Here is an 18,098-nt window from a genome sequence, read left to right as displayed (position 1 = left end):
AACCCACCTATTTAGGAGGTGTAGTATATTGGATGCCACTAAGTAACACACTACCACATCCTGTCTCTGGGGTACTTGGTTCAATTTCTCCAGAGAATCAAATCAGCCCCAATCCTGAGCCTGGGGTCCATTCCAACTCAATCAGTTGTGGCCAGAGAGGAAAAGAGTCATAAGGTACAAACGTGGTCTCAGAAGCCATTCTTTCATCTGGAAATATGTAGGGAAGAAAGGGACAGTTCTTAAACATGAGAGTGAGGACTGAAAGGGTACCACAAAATAGATTGATTACATTAACACCTGTGAGACAGAATAATTAAGTGCTTACCTCTATCATTTTGTGACTATAATAAGAGTTCAAAAAAGAATGTGATCAATCTGGTCCAAAATATTCAAAGAAATTTCATTTTGTTGTTGTTCTCCTTGTTATTGTTTTTTTATGGAGTTTGTAACCTGGAATCATTAGGAGAATTTAGGTAGGACAGGGGGAGAAAGAAAGACACTCTATTTGGACCAATGGTATTGGCAAAGTGAAAATAAGTGGTGCCCATTAAGGAAATAGCAAGAATTGAAACTGGGAAGTGCCCTACTGAGCAAATATCTGACATAATTCATGACAATTTTTGATAAATACAATACCCTCTCCTCCTTAAAGTCTCATTGCATTATAGTATAGATTCCAAGAAGGTAGGAATTTTTATTTCTGGAGCATAAGTCCTCCACCTTTGTTCTTGAGATTGCCTTTGGTATTGTATTAGTTTTCTATTGCTGCCATAACAGTTTACCACAAACTTAGCAGCTTAAAACAATACAATTTAATTGTTTCACAGTTCTGTAGAGCAGAGGTCTGAAGAGGCTTAGATTGTCCTCTGGGCCAAACCAAGACATCAGCCAGCCTCAGCTTGTATTTGCACTTTCTCAGAGACAATCTTCTTTCAGATTCCTTCAGGTTGTTGGCTGAATTCTGTTCTTTATGGCTGTAAGACTGAGGTCTTGGTTTCCTTGCTTGCTATCAGCAAGGAGCCTCTGTGAGTTCTTTAAGGCCACCTGCATTCCTTCTCAGGTAGCCTCCTCTACATTTAAACCAGCAATGCACATTGACACCTCGTATTTCAAATTCTCTAATTTTCTTGTTGTCTCTCTTCTGCCTCCAACCAAAGAAAGTCCTTTGCTTTCAATGGCTCATATGATTCAATTGGACCCAACCAGATAATCTAGGATAACCTCCCTGTTTTAAAGTCCATAGCATAAATATACCTACAAAGTCCTTCTGCTATATAACATTTACTGATTGAGAGATTAAGGTGCAGGGATCTTTGGGGCTCAATGTTCTTACTGCAGCTCTTCTAAGTTTCTTGTATTTCCATACAAACTTTAGAATCAGCTTATCAATGTTTACAAAAGTCTCTAATACAGTTGCTTTTTACATACAAAAAGCTGTAGATATTTTGATGAATTTGCAACCAATATAATTTTGATTGAGGTTGCATAAAACTTAAATCAATTTGGTGAATATTGAGATTTAACAATACTGAGTTCTCCAATCCATGAACATAGTATATCTTTCCACTTATTTAGGTCTTTTTTTCATTTCTCTGTACAATGTTTGTAAAGATATTTCATGTCTAATGTTAGATTTATGAACAGGTATTTGATAATTTGGGCGCTTTTATAAATGACACTTTTTTTCATTTCTAAAATTTTGTTGGTAGGCCTCTTGTTAAACAGTTTGTATCACCAACACTTAGCACAGTACCTGGCAGTACTAGGCACTCAATAAGTATTTGTTAAATGAAGGAATGAATTTCCCTTTATATGAACTCTTTTTATGGCCCTTGAAGTTTAGTATCTTATATTTTGTGTATAAATCTTGATTCCCTTTGAGACTATGAGCAATGTGGTAGGGTAGGGTTGCATCTAATCCACCTCCCTACACCAAGTTCCTAGTACAGTGTCTAACACATTGCAGAGACTATTAAAATATCCTTAGGCATTATAAATTAGTGACATAGAATAACTACACTCATCATGAAGTATACTCTCAAACCACCCTGCTACCCTATTCTCACAGAAAGTTCTGTTGTACAAGATATTGTTAATGGATGATTCCAGGAAATCTGTGTGGTCCTTGTATACTTCTAGTATCTGAAATTTAGACTCTGGACTCTCTAAATCATGTCACCTGGTTAAGACAGAAAGCTGTGTGCCTAGTCCACAAGCTTTGTACTCCTTAGAGAAGATATTTTTCTGTATTGTGTTTGGCATTAGGTCATTGATCTGTTTTGAAAAACATAATAGAAAACAGTGCTACGAAATTTCATTTGAACTAATGAGATAATGTTGAGAACACTGTTCTCTGCATCATAAGGTATCTCTTTAATGAAGACTCACAGGAAAAATTCTCTCCATCCCCAGAACTGTGAATAACTGTGCATTTCCTCAGCAACTGTAACCTATGTTTCTAATTAATTTTCCCATGTTGTGTTGGCTACTAGTAAGATCACTATTAATTAAGGGCCAAAGTTTTAGGTTTAAGTATTAAGCTTACCTTTAGAAGGCAAAGTAGAAAGTGAAAGAGAACTCCAGTAGGATGGAAACTCCAGGGGGCAGATGCTATGTTTGTTTGCTTTCTAATTCAAGCCTGTATATACAGTATCTATATATTAAATAAATAAATGCCACATGGCACAACACAGTACCCTGAAATAAATGTACAATATAGAATGCAATAATAAAGAAAAAAGAGGGAGGAAGAGGGGAAAAAAGACTACAATGTTTGTAAAATCAATCAATTAATTAATTAATTATGAGAAATTTAATGTGATCTTTCCTCAGTGTTGAATTTTTAATGTATATTATTATCTTTATTAGAAGAAATTGGAACACCCATTAAGGCAGAACTGGTGTATGGATGTGGGAAAATACAACAAAGTGAATACAAATATGTACTATATAAACATATTTTTGTTTTTGCAAAACAAAATCTGCATGAACATTAGTGTGTTTTTCCCCAAAGAGAAGAGTCATAGGTACAAAGTGAAAACTAGAAGCTCTGAACACTATTCTACTTTCTACATTATATTATCATGACCCTGACTTGAGATATCTCACAAGGGTTGTGGCAGTTCAATGAAGTTTGGCAAGAAATTGATTTTTTCCTATGTTGCTAGTGACTGTTTATATTGGTAAACATGGGTTGTCAATTTAACAATTGCTTATCTGAAACCATAATGATGTTCATAACCTTTGACCAATTACTCCACACCTGACACCCATCTTAAGGAAATTGCTCCAACAGAGAATAAAAGTGCATGCCCAAGAATATTCATCAGTATTGTAATGAACATATTTAACAGTCCAAACCTAGTGAGAGTAAAATATCAAAATATCTGCCTTTTAAAACATTTGTTTTTAGTTGGATGATATTTAAAACAGATCCTACAGCCTTTTCAGTCACTTTAAAGTATTAAATTTAAAAACTTTCTTATTTGGCGGTATTAAAATGTTTAATAAAATCTGAATTAGAGGTGGCTGATCACCTGGGTGGCTCAGTCAGTTAAGCATCTGCCTTCAGCTCAGGTCAGGATCCCAGTGTCCTTGGATCAAGCTGCATTGGCTCAGCAGGGAGTCTGTTTCTCCTTCTCCATCTGTCCCTCCCTCTGCTTGTGTGCTCTCTCTCCTTCTCTCTCTCTCAAATAAATGAATAAAATCTTTAAAATCTGAATCAAGACTTTAATCTCATTTAATTTAAACCTCTTGGTCCTATCTGAGCTTAGAAACCTGTAATAAAGATTGAGAGGCAGTGGTGGGCAGGGAGGAAGGGAGACAGGTTTTTCTATCCTTTGTTTTATTTCCTTCATCTGTTCCTTGTTCAGGATGGGGGCTAAGGAAGAGAAGTAAAGGGGGTGAAAAGTCTTACTTGACTAATGTAAATCTGGGGTCAGAGCTGTGGAAGTGGGCAGATACCTCAAAACTAGTCACCCTTTCTCTTTGGTCCCTTTGGGAGGAGAGCTCCCCACTTAGTGGCCTCCCACTACCTTGTTTGAGTTGAGCACAAACTCTTGCTTTGGGGTTAGCACTTTGGCACAGGCACCCCTCTTGGGCACAATGTTTCAAAACAAGTTCAGTGACCTTCCAAAAGTCACCCTTGCTCCAACTACCACTGAAAGTGCCCTTTGCTCCTGCAGCCACCCTCTCAATGCCCTGACCTCAAGCGAAGCTATAATTAGCCTCTCACCTGTAGATATTTTTAGGTATGGACCAGACACCTGTCTGTGTTCCCCAATACAGGACATGCCTCCAGGAGTTCCGTTGAGCCCCCCTTGGCTCAACTTGACTTAAGGTGTAGGGGAAGAGGAATGAGAAGAAACAGCACTCCTTCAGTTCTCCACAGACTCTCACTAGTAACATCCCCAATTCCTCTGCCTTCCCATAAATATAGAATAGAGATAAGTGATGAGCTAGTTCTGCAGGGTAGAGTTAGTTTTTTGGATCTCTCTTTAGGATGGAACACGTGGGTGATGTGACAACTTTAGATGCTTGGGCACTTAAGACTTTCACCCCAGTTCCAACTCTGAAACAAAAAAAAAATTCTTTGATACCACTTTATTTGTTTATATGCTACTTTTTAAAACCAATGAAAATTTATTCAGGAAACTTCAAACAACTTTCACAATGTTCTCAATACTATAACAGAACATCTAATTCTCAGCAAAGAAAAATGGCCTTCACAACTTTAAATGTGTATAGTTGCTCATGCAGAATGCCTATTATAGCTGGTGTTTTGCTGGACTGGTTAATCAAGTCAAAATACAAATCTACTACCTAGAGAGTGCAATAAAATGGAAATAATTCATTCATAAGATTCTAATTTATAAAACAACTCCACTACTTACAAAATACTACCCTAAGAATTCTATCAAGCTTCAATTTGAACAAATGCACAATCACTTAAACAACAGCTGTTAAACTAAATAAGAATTCAAAATGTCTTTAAGAAAGTGACAGAAACATTATTAGCATGAATGTCCTGGTTTAGACAGAAAGAGGCTCTTTGGAAGGCTGAGTCAGCCCTCAAGAACTCACCCCCTTTGCAGGAGGGGTGAAATTCAGTTCTTGGCAGGAGTCACAAGGAAATTTCTCGGTGGGTAGATGTTCCTCAGCACCAGTGGAGGATAAAGGGCCAGGAAAATCCCCTGTGGGAAGTAGTTTTAGGACTTCACACAGGTTCATAATAAAGTCCCATGGTTCATTCCCAGCATAGAATCTTCAACTGGATATTGTGGTTGAGAGGAAAAGTCTGCACTTTCACCTGCAAGTGGTAAAGATATATCAGGATGACCTAAATTACCAACAGCATCTTCAGGATGGGTCCTATCAGGCCCTATTTTTAAAGACTTGCACCAACTTCTCCCTAAAAAAACAAACAAACAAACAAAAAAACCACCAAGAACATTAAAACCTGTGAGTCTTACTGGTGCAGAAACATGAGTAATGTCTGAAGCAAAAGAGTAAACTCTTTCTTGCACATGGGGAGGAAAGGCTGTTGGCTATTTTCTATTTCCAGGGTTTATAAGGAAGCATTCAGTTTGGCAGCATTAATTAGTTTCCTCAAAGCTCACATTGACTGGTCATGGATCATCCCTGCTATCTTTTCCACGGACAGCAGCCCAAACTGCCATCTTCAGCTGCCATATAGCCAGAGTCTTGATTTGATGTTCCTTCTCATGTAGAACTTTTTCCACCCATGATTTAGAGCAGTGGTTCTGAAAGTATGATCTGTGGACCCCTGGAGGGTCCTCAAGACTACTTTAGAGAGGCCACGAGGTCAAAACTATTTTTATAATAAACTAAGACATTATTTCTTTTTTTGATGTTTGCATTGAGATGCAGAAACAATGATGGGTAAAACCGGTGCCATTCCAATATAAGTCAAGGTAAAGGCACCAAATTGTATTCTTTATCACCTTGCAATTTGGGGTTAAAACAATTTTTTTTTAAAGCCAGCTCCACTTAAGTACGGACTTGATGAAGCAGAAACAAAACCTACAGATTTTATTAAAATGTGATCCTTTGATACATATTGTTCTAATATCTTGAACAAAATGGGAACAAAACATAAAACACTTTGACTTCATGCTGAAGTAAAATGATTATCTGGAGGGAAAGCATGTATGCAACTGATTGAGTTGCAAGCTGAACTAGCCACTTTTTTCAAAGAACACTATTTTTACATAGGAAAACTGACAAGCTATATAGATTTAGGTATTTGGCAGACACTTTCTTGAAAATAAATAAAGTGAGTCTGTCACTTCCAGGAAAACAACTGACAGTATTTTTTGTCATTGATAAAATTCAAGTTTTCAAATGAATATTACAATTTCGGGGGAAAAAAATTGCCTCTGTTACATGAGCTTGACAGCTTCCCAATACCTAAAAAGCCTTTTCTGATTAAATCAGTGGTGTTATTAACAAGCATAATATTTTGATATTTTATAATGAAATATGTTAACATTTGGAAGATTCAAATAAGTCGGTGAACCAATATCTTTGAAATGGCCAATACATGATGTCACAAAATCATGCATAAGTAAAAAAATAATAATTAATAATAATAATAATAATAATCTATTCAAAGTGCAAGATATACCAATTAATTTGAATGTAACAGAGCATGAAAATTTCACTGATATGGTATCACATTCCACATGGCAACTACCTTTCACAAACAATGGTCAAGCTTTATATACTAACAAAAAAGTACATCCACAATTATCTAAAAAGGTCATGAACATACTCCTCCCTTTTCTAACTAAGTATTTGTTTAAGACAGGATTTTCTTCATATCCTTGAGTTATGGCAACACACTGCAACATACTGAATGCAGAAATGGACATAATCCAGTCTTCTTCCATTAAGCCAGACTTTTACAAAAAAATTTGTAAATATATAGGATAACATTAATCTTCTCATTTTTCCAATTTTTTGAAAAGATTGTCAATTTTTCTTTAAAATGTGATTTTTAAAATGCAAGAGGTTTGTGATAATAAATCACAAATAATTGTATAATTAATTGTTTTGAAAAACACAATAACATATAAATATCATCCTTAAATTTTTCCCATTATAATTTCTGATACAGTAAATATCAAGAGATATGACCCAGGTAAACAAAAGCCCTTTGGGGTCCTCAATAATTTTTAAGAATGGAAAGGGTCCTGATACCAAAAAGTTTGAGGACTGCTCCTTTTTTGTTTCTGTTCACTGGGTTTTTTACTCTTTCCATCCTTTTAAACCTTTAATACGAAAGTCATCTAATGCTTTCCTGAAGATAGGCATTTTCATCCACACTTATTTTTAATGCTGTCATTTAGTTGTTCTTTGCTGTTCTAACAGAACTTTACAACTGTCTTGGCCTCAGCCACTTGGTACTGAATGGCTTCCGATTCATCTGCTAGTGACAGAGCATCCTTGTGATGTGACCCTCATCACCCCTCACCCCGGACATTTCGATTTCTCTTGCCTTTACTCTTTTACTGACAAGTCTATTTTTACCTCAAGAATGAGCATTTTCCATTTTTTATTATTTGCCTCCAGGCTCAGCAGTTTTGATAACTTGGTCTTAAGGCTGGCCTCATTCAAAAGGGACTCTAGTGCTTCATAATCTCTCTTAAAATTCCTGAACTCAGAAATTTTACTTTTTCTTAAAAATTATACCAGGTTCTTTCTCCCTACAAATTGTCTTTTGTCTACAAGAAAGCCCATATCACCACCTTCTGGGTAATGGGTAGCACCACTAAGGGCTGGACCAAACTCCTACCTTCAAGGAGGGCCCTCAGACCTGTCTAGCATTTCCAGAATGGCCTGGGGAAGAGCTTTGCATCCAACAGCAGGCCCAATATGGCACCAGCAGCTGCCAGAGAATAGCCCCAAATTGTCAGAGCCACTAGGGCCTAGTGGCTCTGACTCCCAGTGGCACCATAGAAAGTTCCACTTGGAATATAAGTCAGTGGGAAGGAGGCAGGGAAGGGCAGGGAGAACAAAATGACAAACCATAGTGTTCCACATTATTTACATCATGGTGCACCAATAAATCATCATCACTAGGGAATGAAAGGTTCTTCATAGCTGAGTGCAGAGGTCTCACCTGGCAAGTGGCAGGTCTGAGTGTTCATATCTTTCCATGGTGTGATCACTTCCAGGACTGCTCTGTAGTGAAGGCTCATCTACTCATGTCACAGGCCAAAGCTCCTCTTCTCTCATAGCTCCAGAGGCACGAGCCACCTGAGAAAGTCCCAGAAATTTTGGTCAGTCTGGGAGTGTCCCTATGTGAGTTGGATGAGTTGGGAATACAAGGGTCTTGCAAGACTTTTCAATAACCTTCATGACAGCAGATTTGTCTGTTTCTCCCTTTAGTGCTATCAATTTTGCTTCGAGTATTTTGGTGTTCTGTCATTAGATGCATACACTTCTAGGATTGTTCTAACTGACCCTTTCATCATCATTATGAAGTTTCCCTCTTTTTTTGGTAGTATTCCTCGCAATGAAGTCTATTTTTCTGATAGTAATAAAACCAGACCAGCTTTCTTATGCTTACTGTTTACGGGTGCCCACCCTCTATCAACTTTTTATTTTTTTAATAAAGTTTGCCTCATGTAAACAGCATATCATTGGCTCTTGCTTCTTTATGTAATCTAAGATTCTTTGCCTTTTATGTAGAACATTTTTCATCCATTTACATTCAATGTCATTATTGCTATGGTAGAATTTAAGGTAGCATCTTCATATTTTTTCTTGTGTCTCCCATCTCTTTTTTCCTCTTACTAATTTCCTACCTTTTGGGTTAATCACGTTTTGTTTTGTTGTTGTTTTTTAGTATTCCATGTTATTGCTTCCATTTAAAAAATACATATTTTGTATTACTTTTTAGCGATTAAAGTAGAAATTTAAATGCGAATCTCAGGTTATCATGGTAAAATAATGTCAAACTACCTTAGGAGTAATTCAGGTTGTATTTGCCTCTCCTGGCCTTTGTGAACTTGGCACATAAGTTAATTTTATATCTTCCATATATCATAACATTTTTCTTACTGTGTTTTAAGTGGTCAATAATCTTTTACAGAATATATATGTGTGTATATAGATATATGTATATATTATGCACATTATTCCTGGTGAAAAATCCACCATTATTCTATAAGTTCTGTTTCTTTTCTTTATGTCAATTTTACAAATTTTCTCTCTCTCTTTGTTTTTCAGAAATTGACTGTTTGCCTATGGTTTCTTTCGAATTTTTCCTGCTTGGAGTTCATTGAGTTTCTTAGAAACTATGGGTCATTCTATTTCATCAGTTTGGAAAAACTCATGTCCATCATCTCTTTAAATATTTCTAATACCCATTCTCTGTCTCTCTGGGTCTCCTTCTGTACATGTTAGATCATTTGATGGTTTCCGTAAGGTCTCAGATGTACCTTTTAGTTTTGTTTTTTGTTTTTTGTTTTTTTTTTTCCTTTTAGTTTTTTATACTTATTTCTTCTTTGTTTCCAGCTTGTATAATCTCTGTTAACTTGTCTCCATGTTCGCTGATGCTTTCTAATTCACTTATGATAAGTGATCCTGATAGATATTTTTCAGTTCTAGCATTTCCATTTGATTCCTTTTAACATTTTCCTTGGTGTCTTATTGTGTAAACTACTTGTTTACACATGCTACCTATCTTTTCCACTAGATTCTTTTTTTTAAAGGTTTTATTTATTCATGAGAAACACACACACACAGAGAGAGAGAGAGAGGCAAAGACATAGGCAGAGAGAGAAGCAGGCTCCATGAAGGGAGCCATATGTGGGACTCGATCCCAGGACCCCAGGATCACAAACCGAGTCCAAGACAGATGCTCTACCACTGAGCCACCCAGGTGCCCCTTTGCCACTAGATTCTTAAACATATTTAGAATAGCTATGTAAAATTCCATGTCTGAGGATGTTTGGGTGGCTCAGCAGTTGAGCATCTGCCAAATTTAGCCCAGGTCCCAGGATCGAGTCCCACATCAGGCTCCTTGCATGGAGCTTGCTTCTCCCTCTGCCTGTGTCTCTGCCTCTCTCTCTCTCTGTCTCTCATGAATAAATAAATAAAATTTTTTAAAATAAATAAATAACATTTCATGTCTGCTTATTCCAACCTCTTTTGGGCTAGCTAGGGGAGTTCTATTTGTCATTACATCAATATTTTTAAAAATTGGAAATTTTGTTTTTGTTTTATTTTGTTTTGTTTTTAAAATTTGGAAATTTTGTTTTTTGTTTTTAAAAATTGGAAATTATTTCAATGCTCAAACAAGAAGAGAATGGTTGTGTAAGTAAGTTATGGGAAAACCAATACAGGACTTGATTTTGCTGATTTATAAAATAGTTCTGAGGAAAAGGGAAGTCCTTAACTGATAATTGGTAAATTTTGAAAAACAGAACATGAAGGTATAGCTAATAAAAATGATGTAGAAAGCTTTATATACGCATGGGCAGATACTAGAAGAAACCCCTTCAAAATGAAATATTTGAGCCACTGATGTGGCAAGATCATGAGCAGTTCTATCTTAATTTTTTGTTGTGATTTCCATTAATAATGCCAATCCTATTGAGTATGTAATAAAGTACAAACTTTAGACACATCAGAAATAACAAGAACAATTTCTTGTCTACAAAAGATAACCCAGAGCAGAAAGGAGCCAGCTGGCCTCTTCTCCCCTAAGGCCCAAACAAAAAGAAACTACTTTAAAATACAGCAAGAGAACTGTGTTAGGAGCAAGAAAAAAAGGGCCTTTGGTCTGTCAAGGCTGTGAAATGAAGGCTAAAATGAGACAGTTGGAAAAGAGGAATCGACTTGGAAAACCAGATGTGCAACAGTCCAATTGTGCCCATAGGTTCTTCATTAATTGACAGTGATGCCATCAGACATATCTGCGTAAACCATCCTCATTTTTTTTCTTTTTTCCTTTTTTACCATCCTCATTTTCATCACTACTATTATAGATTAGATCTGCTTACTAAGAGAAGCTGTGGAATTTTTTCCCTGAAGGCTGTTTAAAATCAGATACAGACAACCACCTTTCTAAAATACTTCAGATCCCATCCTGCCTGGAGGCAGGGGATTGCACTAAATGACCCCTGAAGGCCCTTTTAAACCCTATGACTTTGGTATTCCCGTGCTGACAATATTATATTTGGAAAGCCTGGTTATCCAATGTTTTCCTCATCCTTTCTGTGTGCTCTCTGCCCATGCGTTTTTCAGGCTGGAAAGAGAAACTCCTTCCTGCAAGGGGTAGGCTCCATTCCCTCCCTGACATGAGGCTAAAATTTTACTATTGCAAATATCACGAGGGAATATTTCCCAGCTGGAGTAGGTCATTTTTCTCACTGTCCTGTGTCACTGTGCCTGGAGAGAACTCCAGGTAGCAAGGAAAGGGGAAGAGGGTTGCAGATGACAGAAGAAGCAGCAGCCTAAGAAACTGGGTGGGTGGGCCTGTCCGGAAGCTGGGGGGGAGAGAAATTCATGGAAAGTCAGTGACACAAAGCAAGTGTTTGAGATTAAAAATAAAAAGTTTCCTGGGGGGGAATCCCTGGGTGGCTCAGTGGTTTGGCGCCTGCCTTTGGCCCAGGGCGCGATCCTGGAGTCCCAGGATCGAGTCCTGCGTGGGGCTCCCGGCATGGAGCCTGCTTCTCCCTCCTCCTGTGTCTCTGCCTCTGTGTCTGTGTGTGTGTGTGTCTAAAATAAATAAATCTTAAAAATAATAAAAAATAAAATAAAATAAAATAATAAAATAAAATAAAATAAAATAAAATAAAATAAAATAAAATAAATAAAAAGTTTCCTGGGGCACCTGGATAGCTCAGTGGTTGAGCGCCTGCCTTCAGCTCAGGTTGTGGTCCCAGGGTCCTGGGGTAGAGTCCCACGTCGGGCTCCCCACAGGAAACTTGCTTCTCCCTCTGCCGGTGTCTCTGCCTCTCTGTGTCTCTAATGAATACATGAATAAAATCTTAAAATAAATAAATATAAAAATAAAAAGTCTAGTAAGCCAAAGTTGTGTATGTGTATGTGTGTTTAAAGTGCCTTAGGATCCAAAATTGTACACCACCGAACAAAAGCTATTATTTGACTATGGCCACTAAAAATATGAATGACACCAGACCAAATGCCTCGCCAGAAATCACCCCTAGCAGCCGAAAAAGGGGGGGACGTTGTCAGGCATAATTTGTACACACCTTTATAATGAAAAATGAGTGACCTGAAAAAATAACCAAATCAACTTGTATTTTGTCCCCAAATTTCTCGTCTCTAATTTGTCAGCGATCACATCCACATCTCCTCTGAGGACGGCCTTGTTCCTCCTCTGGAGTGTGATTTTCATCCAGAGAAGGGACCAAGGCAGGAATTATTGAAAACCCAGTTTCAGATCAACATTAACAATTCATGGCTCTCAGCTCTAGTTCCACCTAAGGCGGAGGGAAGGACACCTGATGTGCAGGCGAGGGCTTGTTCAAAGTGTCTCCTAATCTGCTTTGAAATGCACAGTGGATTGGGGCCAACTGGAGGTCAACACCCCATCCTCATTTGGTGCGCAGCCGGCTGTTCCCTGGGCAGAGGAAGTGAAAAGGCGGGATTGACTGCAAACCCTTCTCAGCACCGGGCCAGCAGCTGTAGGGTCTTTTGAAATGCAAACCTCTAGAACGGAGGGGTTGGAAACTTGCTTTCTATTCAGGGCCACTGGCTCACAGAGGGGGAAAAAAATAATCACGGAAACGTAATTTAGGTTGAGTGGTTTACAAAGTGAGAAGGGTCAAAGGTTAAGCTCATACAATTTACATATTGAGAATAGGGAATTTTTTTTTTTTTAAGATTCTATTTATTTATTTGAGAGGGAAAGAGAGCTCTAAAGAGAGAGAGAGAGAGAGAGAGAGAGGGAAAGCACAAGTAGGGGGCAGAGGGAGAGGAAGAAGCAGGCCCCTGCAGAGCAGGAAGCCCAAGGTGGGACTCAATCCCAGGACAACAGAATCACGACCTTAGCTGAAGGCAGACTCTTATCAGACTGAGCTACCCAGGCACCCTGAGAATTGTGAATTTTAAACATTATTTATTAAGTATACCTAATTTGGGAGAATGTATTTTAATTTCAAATGAGAAGAAAGGAAGGAGGGTACTCGCTCCTTCCAGGCCACCAAACTTTCTGCAGGTAAAGCATGCATTGGGCATGTGTGCATGTGTCCCTCCTTGCAACACTCTCTGGTGTCGGCGGTGCCAGGCCCTCCTGGTTTTCCTCCCACCTCCCGACATCTCACTTCTCAGAGTCATTTGCCAGGTCTTCCTCCTTATCTCAAACTTGTCTGTCAGTTCCTCTAGGCACCGGGCTAGGCCTGCTTTTATTCCCTCCCAGTGCTCTCTGCCTGAACAACCTTGCCCACACCCTCATGCCTCCCCGTCTGTAAGCACCTGACCACCCAGACCTTACTGCAGAGCTCCAGGCCTGGAAATCCCACTGCACACACAGAGCCCCTCCGACATCTCCCACACACCTTCGGCTCAGCGTGTTCTCAGAGAGTGCAAAGCCATCTGCTCAGTTCTCAAAATCCAGACACTAGGAGTCGGTCTTGAAACCTCCCTCCCCCTCCCCCCACACCCAATCCATCTTCAAACCCTAAATCTCTCTCCTTCTCTCTACTCCCAAAGTCCCAGCTGCCAGTAGTACAATAAGTTATCAGCCAGCTTCTTTGCATCCGTTTTGCCCCCTCCAGCTCTTTCTGTCCACACCAGCCAGGGAATCCTTCCACAGGGAAAAGCAATGCATTCCAATACCTTTAAAATAAAGATCAACGTCCTTAGCATGGCCCATAAAGCAGTGAACGACCCACCTTGGCACAATTTTGCAGCCTCCTCTCCAGATAACTTCCTGCCTCCCACACACACACCCCCACACACACTCCCTTCAGATCCATTCTGGAAACCACACAGGAATGCTCTGCTCCATGCCAGCGTTTCCAAAAGTGCCAGTTTTCTCTGCCTGTACCTGCGTCCTCCTGTGAATCTGCTTGGCAAGTGTCTTTCTGTCCAGCCTTAGCAGAATTACTACTTCTGCAGAGAAATCTTCCTGCAACCCTAAGGCCAAATCGAAACCTCCATTTGTCCAGCTTCCTAGTCTCCTTGACTTCTAATTTTTGTAGGATTATGCTTTCTAATTAAATGCCTTTTCTACATATTGAATGGTTTGCTATCTTTGCATTGCCATTTCTCTAGCGCCGGGCACTATATCCTGCCCATTGCATATGGTCAATGAAGCTATCCTGAATGAATGAATGAATCCTAGAAATAGAGATAAAGGGGCACCTGGGTGGCTCAATCCTTTGAGCCTTGGTCTGTTGATCTCAGCTCAGGTCTTCATCTCAGAGCCATGAGTTCAGCCTCACCTTGGGCTCTACCAGGTGGAGCCTACGAAAAAAAGAAAGAAAGAAAGAAAGAAAGAAAGAAAGAAAGAAAGAAAGAAAGAAAGAAAGAAAGAAAGAAAGAAAGAAAGAAAGAAAGAAAGAAAGAAAGAATCACCAAAAAATAAAAGGAGAAAGACTACCTGTAGCTGAATAACTCATAATTTGTGTATTTTTTATTTCTGTGAATTCCATCAGATTTTCTCTCAGTTACTCATATTGGAATCAGTGACCAGTCTAAACCCAGTGGCATTTTCACATTAACTCATGCCCAGCCAAGTAGGCCTCTGTGCTTAGGTAATTACGTGCCATCTATACATAAAGTTTTTATCTTTGGGAACAAATATGATTTCTGAAAACAAATTCTGTCATCTAAGATATGAACTGTCCTCACCGGGTATCATTTGGAAATACTATAGTCATGGTTTTCATGCCTTTTTTTTTCAAGCTGCTAATTAATGGTTTCCTCTTGTTAGCACTGCAGGATCCTACAAATACCCCAAAGATCTCTTTCCCAATGTGGCAGGCATAATTGGTCAACTCATCCAATAGCCATTTTTCCCAACTTTCTATTCTTTACTCTCTTTCAAGTATAGAGGCTAAAAAAAGCCAGAAACCCAATTTTCCAGTTTTCCTTATAGCTAATGGTTGCTAGTGAGACATAAGGGGACATCTATGAGGAGGAAGGAATAGGGAAATATTTTGCTCCCATTAAAACAAACAAAAAAGCAAAGCCAACAAATTGTACTCCCTTAACATCAATTACTTCATTACTTCTACCTTTGAATGTCAGTGTGAAGCCTGGAGCTTTAACAGCCATCTTGTGACTATGAAGTCACAAACACGAAGGCAGAGTCAATTTTACAAAGATGGAGGAACTTCTGAACTAGTCTATCATAGGTTTACAATCATCTGGGGAGTTTTCTGGTATAATGTGGTATAATCTGAAAGCCTGTGTGCTGCTGATGGAAGGAAGAGACCAAAGAAAAAGGCTACTACATGTTGGTTGGTAGGCAATTTTAATAATACCAAAGGGAACTTACATAGAAGTCTTGTCTAGGGCGGCAGCAGCAAAATGAATAAATCCCCATACCCACCCTCCAAATATAAAAGTTTACAAAGAGGCCCTAACTGCGCTCAGTCATGTATACCGTGCAGGTGTTCTTAACACCACATCACCATCTCAAGGCTATGTCCTTGAGAAGCAAGGGCAAGGAGAACCCACATTCCAAGCATGGGGGGTGGGTGGTGAGGAGCCTCCAAGTGCCCAGGTCCAGCTCACAGGTCGATCAGCAGTCACATCTTTTTTACTATGTTCCCTTATATCTATTATGCTCACCTTCAGAGTTCTTGTTATGAGAAATAACTGTCCTTACTTACTGCTTAAGTCACTATTAGCTGGGTTTTCTGTGATTTATAGTCAAAAGTAACTTGATGATACATTAGTTAGAATGGGACTATTGAGCAACATTCAAGGTAGAGTTAATTAACCAGACACAATTCTGTCTATATGTCCATAGTGAACTCCAACCCACATTTTTAAAATTTTAGCCACAAAGCTATCATGAAAGACTTTATTTCAAATTCCTTCCTCAAGTCAAGGTGCCTAAAACTGTACTATTTGCCTCCTTTGACAGTGCTATAGGTTTACCCCATAAGCATTGCTCTTGACCTGAAAACGATATAGATAACAGACACATTGTGCTCAGATCCAGTTTCTGTGAGATTTGATCTGGATTACCATTAAGCCTCTTAAGGCCTTGTTCTCTATCAGCTTCATCTTACCTTTTCTCATAATTATTTTTGGAAGTGTTTATTCAGAGACCTTTTCCTTTCAAACACATAAAAACAAAAAATCCAACAAAACAAAGAATATGTTTTCTCTACTGCTTTTCCAGACTCTTTTATGGTTTTATATCTGGAAAAATCTTCAGAGGTTCTCTCCAGTTGATAGAATAGTCACAGTATCCTCTGGCATAAGTTAGAATATCATTTGGGCTTCTGTGTCATGGACTCAAAATAATAGAGGCGTCAATGAGAAAGATGATTACTTCTAGCCTAACAGCCCAGCCACTAGCAGGCTGGGCAGGCATGGTAGTTCTAGAGTGTCAGTCGCCCAGTAGCCATCTGTCTTCTTTCTCTAGCATACCTGGTTGGCTTTTTCTCTTGGTCCAAGATGGTACTCACCACCTAAAGTTGCAGTAAAAAACAATAATGTAATAATCAAAATGAAATCAAGCCAAAGGCTCTTGGGCCATACAGAGATCATCCACTTTAATCAGAGAGACCCAATATTTTCTAAGAACTTTATAACAGTGGTTCTCCAAAGTATGGATGGGACCAGCCATGAAAGTACCACCTGGGAATGGTTAGAAATGCAAACTCTTGGGGCCCACTTGACTGCCTGGATCAGGAACTCTGGAGATGGAGCTCAGTAACCTATTCTTAATGAGGTCTGCAAAAGATTCTGATGCATGCTCAAGTTTGAGAACCACAAGGCTATAAAGTATAGCAAGCACTTCATGGGTTCATAACAAGCATTTCTAAATTCCTATAACAAGACACCTGGTATCTGAATAGTTCTTATGCTCAGGTAAGCAGTTCAGTTAAGGAAAAGTTCTGACAATAAAATGTATTCCAAATAAAACACATGTCTCTGTATTAAGGAGTCCTTAATTTTTCTTAAGAAATACTCTATTAGATATGTATGTAACCTTTTCAAAAACAACAGTTGCGCAGCTGTGGATTTAAAATGGAGAAAAGGGCAAATCCTCCTTTTACCATATCGTCATCATAAAGACATGGATCAGCTCTCTTTCTGATGCAGTCAGCAACATGAAAAGGACATCCAACAGGGGCATCTCACCCCCTAGGAAGAAGCACAAAGAGGTTCACTGTGTGGAGGAGATAGAGGTCTCTGAAGCAGCTCTCCACATAGTGCTTTTCTTGTCCAGCTCATAGGTGTGAACAATTACTTATATGCACAATCTTTCCTTTATTTTATGGTTTTATTATTTATAAGAGGTAAAACATTGTCTTGATAGTTAGAGCAGCGCCACTCAAACATTTGCATATGATTCACCTGGGAATCTTACAAAATGCAGATTCTAATTCGGTAGGCCTGGGACCAGGCCTCAGATTTTGCATTTCTAATAAGCTCTCGGGTGAGACCCATTCTGCTGGTCTGCACACTACCCTTGAGTAACGAGGATTTATAGAATAACAGGATAAAAAATAGAGGTGCTTTTTCAGAAAGCCTCCCAATTGTAGCTAAAGTCAGCATACATGGGAACTATTCAAAAGAAATCTTCAACACCTGGCAGATTGAAAAAAGAAAAGATGGGGCACCTGGGTGGCACAGTTGGTTAAGCATCTGACTCTTGGTTTCTGCTTGGGTCATGATCTCATGGGTTGCAGGATTAAGCCCCTTGTCAAGCTCCAAATTCAGTGGGGAGTATGCTTAAAGATTCTCTCCCTCTGCCCCTCCCCCTACTCACTCATGGGTGCACATGACCCTCTCTCTCAAATAAATAAATAAGTCTTTAAAAAAATAAAAATAAAATAAATAAAGACATAAAAATAAAATAAAAAAATAAAAAAATAAAAATAAAAGCATTCTCTTCATTGCCGGCATTCTTT

General features: G+C 38.8%; 1 long non-coding RNA gene across 2 annotated transcripts; it reads right to left on the bottom strand.

The window, feature by feature from the left end:
* Positions 1–4,730: 4,730 nt before the first annotated feature.
* On the bottom strand, positions 4,731–17,166 carry LOC112668905 (uncharacterized). Of its 2 annotated transcripts, none has more exons than XR_007405276.1 (4): positions 16,609–17,166; positions 11,867–12,000; positions 8,144–8,280; positions 4,731–5,308 (listed from the first exon to the last, which is right to left on the bottom strand). It is a non-coding gene; the product is annotated as an uncharacterized LOC112668905 (long non-coding RNA). The 2 variants fall into 2 exon arrangements; XR_007405277.1 differs by lacking the exon at positions 16,609–17,166 and adding an exon at positions 14,365–14,473 and having other exon boundaries at positions 4,732–5,308.
* Positions 17,167–18,098: the final 932 nt, after the last annotated feature.

This window comes from Canis lupus, chromosome 23, assembly GCF_003254725.2.
Source record: "Canis lupus dingo isolate Sandy chromosome 23, ASM325472v2, whole genome shotgun sequence".
In the NCBI taxonomy this organism is placed as follows: Eukaryota; Metazoa; Chordata; class Mammalia; order Carnivora; family Canidae; genus Canis; species Canis lupus.
The sequence above is the reverse complement of the archived record's forward strand: the minus strand, read 5'-3'. Positions and strand labels throughout refer to the sequence as shown.